Genomic DNA, 9,520 nt, shown 5'->3' with positions numbered 1-9,520 from the left:
GAGTTATGATAATTATAATATTAATTTAATATATAAGTAAATTATAATGATAAGATTTTTAAGTATATTTTAATAAAATTATTACAATAAAATTATTATAATAAAATTATTACAATAAAATTATTATAATAAAATTATTATAATAAATCTAAATTTTCAAATTTTTATTTAATACATTTTATTGAAAATATTATTACAGTAAAATTATCATAAATTTAATATATCAAATTTTTATTTAATATATTTTATTAAAATTATTATTATAATAAACTTATTGTGGAGTAATAATAGTGGACTAGTGGAGTAACATTAGCATGACTTTCTCAGCATTACGTTCCTAGATTACGTTCTATACATAAGAAATAACAAATCATGCAACAAATAATGCCTCTACAAACAGAATATTATATAATTTTAACAATTAAAAAATTAAAAAAAGTATAATTAATTAATTCATTTATTCTACAGCTGGTTTATGATTCTCCAGAAAAACTCCAGAAAAATATGCAAACAAAAAAAAAAGCCAAGTACGGTTTTGGATCAGTTGGTTAAGGTGCGCTGTTTCGGAGCTTCACATTTGGCAGTACCCGAGTTCGAATCCTGGTACTTGCAGTCTCAAAAAAAATAATTATTTACGAATAATTAAATACAAGTATTATTTTCAAGATCACTGATGATGGGTATTTGGTAATACTCGAAACAGCTGTATGCTCAGCCGAAAATTCAATTAATTAAAATAATATAATATATAAAATTTTTTGTTATTGTAGTTCACTACTGTTCGAAGAAACCCCTTCAAATTATTATTTAATATATTTTACTAAAATTATTATTATAATAAAATTATTATAACAAATTTAATATATTTAAATTTAATATATTAAGATTTTCATTTAATATAATTTATTGAAATTATTATTATTATAAAATTATTATAATAAAAATATTATAACAAATTTAATATATTTAAATTTTTATTTATTTATTTTATACACACGGATTTTTTCCACACATTAAAACATTAACTGTTGTTATTTAAAACAATGGAATAATGAAAGGAACACAATTTCTAGAATGAATGGGATTCTTAGAATAAGTTAAAATAATCTTTTGTAATTATGGCAGGTAAAACATTGCTTCATCATAAACTCATCATAAACTATTATTACAGTTTATTAATTGAAAGACATTTCTATTCTTATTAATAAAATAAATACGACTCTAGGAGAGGAGTTCAAATTTATATTAAAACAATAATTTCAATTAATACATAGGATATTATATTTTGTTTTATTGTATATAAGAAAAAAATAAATTATTTAGATATTTAAAAAATAAAATAAAATAAAATATTTTTATTATTTACTTATAAAGTAATCATTATATTTATTTCTGATATTTTGTGCAGCAGACAAATAATGCGATTTTTAAATTTAAATCAACATATGATATGCAAATCTTTTCTTTGTTTTGCTCATTTTCGCACTTTTCGCCATTAAAAATGCCATGGTTGCCAAAGTTCAACAAAACATATTGAAATTTTTGTTATTCTCAAAACAGCTGTCTCCCAAACAATTTAGAATAATGGAATTCTATGCGAGGGAATAGCGAGGGAAGAGGGAGACTTATTGCCTGGGACTATTCAGAATAGGGGTATTTATTTCTTTATTTACATGATGTTCTAACAAATAGAATTTAAGTGAAACTGTAGCTGCAAATATTAATTTATCAAAAAGGAATGAAAAACGTGTTCAATTTTAAACTTTTGTACTGAAACTATGGAAACGTAATGAAATAGAATTGTACTGGCTAATATGCATATGTTTTTTTGTAGTTTTTTTTGTTTATTTACCTAATAAGTTAATACATGTGTAGAAGAAAATATGAATGTGAATTGAAAATAAGTCAGTACAATATCATGGACCCACTTACATGTTATGTGAATTTCATTACTTTCAATTCAATTTATTCATATCTTTAAAAATTACATTAATAAAAAAATATTGTTTTCTAAGTGAGCTGTATTTGGCAGACTACATTAATGGTTTTTTAAGAAGGACTGAATTATATATGACCGCTGGTCAAAAAAAGTATTAACTAAATTTTAATAAAATGTTGCAAGAACACAACGGAACGAAAAAATATAAAAAAAAACAATGTAATTTTCGACTATTTTACTCTATTTTTTTGTTTGTATTGTTTTTACTGCAAAAATTTAAATATGAAATAACAAAAAAAGCAACTCTATTCCGGAGCACCAAAATATGAAGCAAAAAATATTCGTTATTTCTGCAACAGACTGCAATTTTAGTAAGAAAAAATGGGAAGTTTTTTCTTACTTAATTTTTTTTTTCTATGAAGAAAGCGTTTGGCTCCTTGTCATGAAGTGTTTTGTGCGGTGAAATTTCAACTTTTTCAAAATGGATCATAAATAAAAGGAAGTTTCTGATGATCTTGTGAAAAAAATGAGCGAAATAATAAATATACCAAGGTCTACCGCTCTATATATTATTGTATGCCAAGTTTAAAAAATCCAAAAACACATGCCACGATTCTCTGCAATAACGTACAGGAATATTTGGAAAAGGATGTTACACTACAAACTATTCGAAATACGTTTAAAATTTGTGATTATAGAGGTAAAACTGCAGGAAAGAAGCCATTTGTAAACAAAATCAATAAAATCAAAAGACTACAATTTTAAATTTGTAAAAGCGCCACAATCGTATTGGTATAACGTAATTTTTGCTGATAAGAGTAAATCAACCTTTTTGGATGTGATGGCAAGATAATTATTTATAAAAAGCAAAATACGGAGCTGGAAGAGCCCAATACAGATGCTACTGTTAAACATGGTGGTGGCGGAGTAATGATTTGTATAGCGGCATCTGCATTGGAAAATGTTGAAGTTATAATTATAAATCGATGTATTTAAGAATAATTTGAGGCGAAGTGCAGAAAAAGTGGACATTGGTAATGATTTTTCGGTATATCAAGATAATGATTCCAAGCATTCTTCATTAAACACTAAGCTGTGGTTATTATAAAACTGCCTAAAAGTAATAAAAACACTTCCGCAAACTCTAAACTTAAACCTCACAGCAACAGATGCAACAAATTTTAATGGACCAATGGTCTTATATAGATCCAGCTATGACAGCAAAATCCAATTAATCCCAAGGCGTTTAAGAGAGTTAATAAGACGTAAACGACGCATAACGCAATATTATATGACGAAACCTTTTTTGACCGCTGTGCATAAAGTGCATTTGCGTTTTTCATCTTCTAGTTAAGAATTGTTAATAAGACGTGGTTCAAGTTTCACAAAACGTGAAAGGGATGTTGCTTCGACTGTGACGAAAAATAATGAAGTAATTTAGTGTAATTAATTTAATTTTAGTGTGTTACATCATATTTACACATGTGTATGTCAGCATGCTCGAATCATTAAAAAGAATTTTATTGAAGGTGATTTTAATCATTTTATGCGTATTTAGACATTGAAATAATATTTTAAAGAAATGAACTTTAAAAACCATTGACTTAATTTTAATAATTATGACGTATGAAATAAATTGTAATATATAGCATATATATATATTATTTATATTATATATTTATATTATATATATATTATTAGACCTATTCTATGCACTTGACAAATTTGTCAAATTCTTTAATAAAATTTTGATTTTTATAAAGCAGAAAGCTTTTTGGTATTCTGGACACATCTTGACAAATTTCAAAGCTCAAGTACCTAATGATTTTCACCACACTATGGTGTAAAGTGTTTTGTATATAAAACTATTTGTAACTGTTCGTAAAAAAGAGCATATATTTTAAATTGTCGAAAGCGTTTTTCATGCATTCAAATCACAATAAAAAAATGCTTGTAAGGAGCGTATATTTTAGTTAAGAATATTTGTCATGCATACAAATAATAAAAAATGCTTAAAAAGAGCATATTTTTATAGTTGTCAACAGCATTTGAGGTATTGACAACTAACAAGGAAAAGAGCTTTTTATTTATGTCAATACCAAAACCTTTACAGCAGTCAATTTTGACAAGTGTCAATGTTTGACAATTTTATAAAGTGCACAGAACAGGTCCGTATATATATATATATATAAATATATTATATACATTTATACATAAGAAATTGTACATATACATATGTATATAAATATAAGTAAGTAAATTTTTATAACAATATTATTCTGTTATCATAGAGATTAGTTCAATAAACTGGCTAGGCAGAAACCATATGGTTTTAAAGCTTTCATTATGAAGGGGAATATAAATTAATATGTGGTAGCTAACGATCTTAATTGTTTTGTAAACACTAATAAAATATATATTTAATTGTATATTACAGATTTTTATTTTTTAAGCATATTTGTATATACAATTAATTCTGTAAATTCATCAATAATTATATTTGGATACGAAATTGGGGCCAAATTAATATATGTATATATGTATAACATGAAGTTATGTTTTTATTAATTTATAGTTTAATATTTTCTATTATTAATTTGTTTGGTTCAATTTGCACATAAGTGTACTTATAATTTTTAAAAAAACTACATATAGAGTTTGGTAATAATTAATATAATAATGAAAATTTTAAAATATTAAATGTACTCTGTGTAACATACAATAATTAAATTCAAAATTAAATTTTGATATTCAATGTATATGTATGCATATACATAAATATATATATATATTAATAGTTTCGCATTTATAAAATTTTTAATATTTAACAATAATACGATGTGTTATTTATTAATAATAAATTTGTTTATTATAACTGGAAAAATTTTAAACATTTATTTATTTGCATCAGTTAAATTATAATTATTAATTTAATAATAACCTTTACCTTGTACATATTTTGCATGCAAATTACATTATTTGGTAGTTATTAATCATATAAATATATTTAATTTATTTACATTACTTTATATATAAGTAGTCAAAATTCAAGCATTGCTCTCAGCTTTCATAATTTATTTTCTGTTATTGTGTCTTTTTTTAACTGTTTGCTTTTGTGTGCAGATATTTGTTCACGATGATAGTAACATTACAATAAAATCAGTAAAATTAATCATCCCATGTAGGAAATTGAGTCTCATCAACGAACATACTAAAGGTTGCACTGTTGGGGTCAGATTTTGTATTGGGACGATTTGATGTGTTACATTCTGTTGGTTTCGAATAGCTGACAGATTGCCCTGGAAATAACACAAATAATTATTTTTGTACTTTGTGATATTATTAATAACATTAGAATCATACACATATGTGTATTCGAGAAAACTTGTTTCGTTTAAGTTTGTGTAATTTTCGTTTAAACTTATCAGTTATATTCTATATAAATGATGTTTAATATTTTATATATTGATATAATTAGTGATACATTTGTTGATGTGATCTTATATGTACTCGCTGATGTATTAAAAACTAAATAAAAAATAATTAAGCAAAAATAATTAACATTTATATAATTATTTATTTAAATCTTGGTCGCTTTACTTCTGTAAAGCAAGGTGAAGCTTTGACAATCACTCTCCAGTATCTCTTTACTGGAGAGTGATCAGATATACAGGGAGATAAACACGTACTTTGTGTATGTGCCGTAACTGTTGTATACTGTCGGTAGTGTGATTACATCCTCTACGCGGGGGCGGCTAGAAACAGGTCCATAGTATGGCCATGTCTCTACTATGGGTGCTGGCTAATTGTAATCGGGCGGACGCATGTAAAAGAGTCTTAAATCAAACCTCAAATCCAAGGTGGAACAGGATATGCCGAGGGATGAATGGCCATGGATAGTTGGTCTGTAATATGCGAACTCTGGACACCTGTCGACATCCAGTTTTAATTAGACTTCTCACGATAAACTGGCTATGTCGTGGGTGACCTTCCAATCCCGAATATAAACAATTTTGCATGGAAAAATTAAACAATAAAAATTCAAATGAGATTAATTTTACTCTAACGGCATCACCTTCAAATGATTTCTTTACGGAATCATCTGTAGCTGAGTGTGTGCCGGCCACTGGGCTGGAAGCCACCACCCATATCGACAGCGCTATTGTATGCGTCAAAATGGACCCGGATAGACCACCGTCTACTTCTCTGCTTGCGGAAACGGTGTACGCACCAGCAGTTACTTCGTCGTGGTCTCAGGTAAGGCGGCAGGAAATTATTGAGGTCTTGTGATTCCGACACCGGCAGTGTGGTCTCACAAAAATCCGGTTTAACTGTCGTTGGCTCCAAAGTTAGCAACCTCACTTTGGAATCCCCAAAATTTACTTCTTTAAGCGAAGAAGGTTTAAGGCGGCTAAGGCGGCTATGTCTTCAGGCCATAGCAGGGCAGAGGCTCCAAAAATCGCTACACAGCATCCACCTGCGAACAAGCAGGTGAGATCGGAGGAGCAATCCGCCAGTTTGATTTCCGCCAAAAAACCTAAGGTGACTCATGAGGGGCTTACCAAGCCATCGTTACCAGCCCAGTTGTTAAGGGCATACGCTTAGGCTTCACTTCGGCCGATCAGGCTGGTATTTCGCTCTCTGCAGAGCAAATTACGCTTCTCCAAGAAGCCATTATTGATGTTGCTATTGAGCAACACAACGACGATATACAGACGGAGTTCGAAAGGAGTTTAACTAGAACGGGGTGGCTGCTTATCGTATGCAAAAACTGCGAAGTGGATCAAGAAATTTTCAAGTCATATAGGGGCCAAATGCGGACTCGCTATGAACGTGGTAGAGGAAAAGGATTTCCCACGAACTCACGTAGTTCGTGGCTATTTTCCTTAAAGTTTAACACTGTCAAACGAAAAAGTTCTGGCTACCATTGACACCCAGAACAAATTCTCCACCAAGCGGTGGAAGGTCATACGCAGGCTGACGCAGGATCAGATGCTGCACCTAGTTTTCGTCATTGATGACGAATCTATGAGAAAGTTGTCCGAACTTCAAGGTAGGATTGCATACCGGTGCGTACACTTGAGATTGATGCTAAAGGGAACCACCCCCGCTCTCTCTTACCCCATGGATAATACTCCAAAGGTGGTTCAGGATGACAATTCTATCCAGTCATCCTAGGCTCCGGAAACATCCCTTATGGAGCTGTGAGCTCTGCTAGTGGGAGTGCAGTACAGATTCCCACCTCGGTAACTAAGTCCACAATGCCCTCCATGGACACGGCAACTGTAGTAGGTAAACCACGGATCGCTAGCAATAAAACACCCTTAATCGGTAAAACCTTACCGAAGCAATCAAAGGGTGATAAGAACAAAGGTTCTCGACGAGACAAATGTGAAAGGCTCGTCCGTAAGTCTCTTAACGAGATAAAATGAGCGATTTTAAAGTGCGCCATGCAAATCTGCACCATGCTAAAGGAGCTTCAGCCACCTTGTGCAGAATAGCCCAAACCGACAACATCGCTCTAGGACTTATCCAAGAGCCGTGGGTGTTTGGAGGCCACATTCGGGGTTTTAACACAAAATCAGGTAAGCTGGTTTATGACCGCTCATAAGGTAAGCTGATTAACTTACTTTATTTCTAGAGACCTAGCAGCAGTTCTAGTCGAAGTCCCAACACTAGGAGGGGCCACAAATATAGTCACGGCTTCTGCCTACTTCCCAGGTGATGAAGAAACCATTCCACCATCGGAAGTCCAACAGCTGATCAACTTCTGCAAGTCCACTGGGCGGCAGCTAATCTTGGGCTGTGACGCTAATGCTCACCACACAGTGTGGGGGAGCAGTAACGATAACAAAAGGGGTAAGTACCTATTAGATTATATTATGTCGTTAGGATTAAGTATAGCTAATAAAGGTAGTAAACGCACTTTTATTAATGCAATTAGAGAAGAGGTATTAGATCTCACTCTTTGCACCAGAGGTATTGAGGAATCTATATGGAATTAGACTATCAACATATTATTCCCGGTATTCCCGGTAAATTCCCGGTATATCCGAACAGCAAAATAAAGTGTACCGGCCAAAGAAAACCTCTAGCTAGGCCACAAAGAACTTGTGAAGAGATAGAGTTGGCCGCAAACCATTTAGGTGAGGTATTACTAACCTCCTTTCACAACAGCACGGTTGCAGGCAATGCTTCAATTAGAGGTAAGGTTACTTGGTGGAACTCACAACTAGCTAATAAGCGCAAACTAGTAAGAAGCTTCTGCTCAAAAAGTATCCGGATTTTGTTAACTACTCCTTTTTCAAAACTTTTTTTTCGTTTTGAAAACCCTTTCTTGACATATTTCATGTGTTGTAGCATTAAAAATGGTGCAGAAAGCTTACGGGGACTCTTTTATGTCTCGAACACAGGCATACGAGTGGTAAAAATCATTCAAAGAGGATCGTGAAGTGATCGAAGATTTGCCTCGTTCTGATACGTTCAAATACAGAAATGCTGGAAGATCGTCGTATGACTGAAAGCGAGATTGCTCGTGACTTAAACATCTTAAATCAATCAGTTCACCATATTCTACACGATATATTGGGCAAGAAACGCGTTGCAGCTCGACTTGTACCGAAACATCTTGATTTTTTGCAAAAAGAATACTGAAAGAACGTGTGGGAAGAAATGTTTTTTGAGCATGGAAACGGCTCTACATTCATGAAACGCATCATAACAGGTGATGAGACATGGGTTTATGAGTATGACGTCGAAACCACTCAACAATCGAGCGAATGGCGCTTCGAAAACGAGCCAAAACCCAAAAAACCGCGGAAAAGTCGCTCGAAAATTAAAGTTATGCTCATTGTTTTTTTTTGACTACCGCGGTGTTGTTCATCACGAATTTTTGCCAGAGGGTCATACCATCAATAAAGAATATTACCTCAGCGTTATGCGGCATTTTCGTGAGTCCATCCGTAAGAAAAGACCAAATTTGTAGAAAGCCAACAATTGGATTCTTCACCACGACAATGCTCCAGCGCACACGGCTCTTGTTGTATGCGATTTTTTTACCAAATACGGCACCACTGTCATCGCTCAGGCACCATTTTCGCCAGATCTGGTGCCGTACGACTTTTTCGTGTTCCCGAAACTCAAATTGCCCCTTCGTGTCTCCGAGCAGAAGGTATATACTTGCGCAATGTGTGATAGTATTGTTTACACTATTAGCTGTTGCTATCGCTTCAACAACATCTATCCAAGAATCATAAGTGCACTTTTGCATTCAAGTGAAGATTTCATACAACGCTTTACGGAACTTAATATACCTATATCAGCAATATTTTCGATATAGCCAGCATATCATTCTACGGTGCAAACTGTACCTCATTTTAATCTAGAACAGATATAAAATTTCGGCGGAGTGCTTCAATATCTAATAGATTATATTTATATTTTTATTTAAGTTTATATTTATATTTATATTTATATAAATATTTGTACTTATACTTATACTTATACTTATACTTATACTTATACTTATACTTATACTTATACTTATACTTATACTTATACTTATACTTATACTTATACTTA

This window comes from Teleopsis dalmanni, chromosome 1 (genome assembly GCF_002237135.1).
Source record: "Teleopsis dalmanni isolate 2A chromosome 1, ASM223713v2, whole genome shotgun sequence".
Lineage (NCBI taxonomy): Eukaryota > Metazoa > Arthropoda > Insecta > Diptera > Diopsidae > Teleopsis > Teleopsis dalmanni.
Note: the sequence above shows the minus strand (reverse complement) of the source record.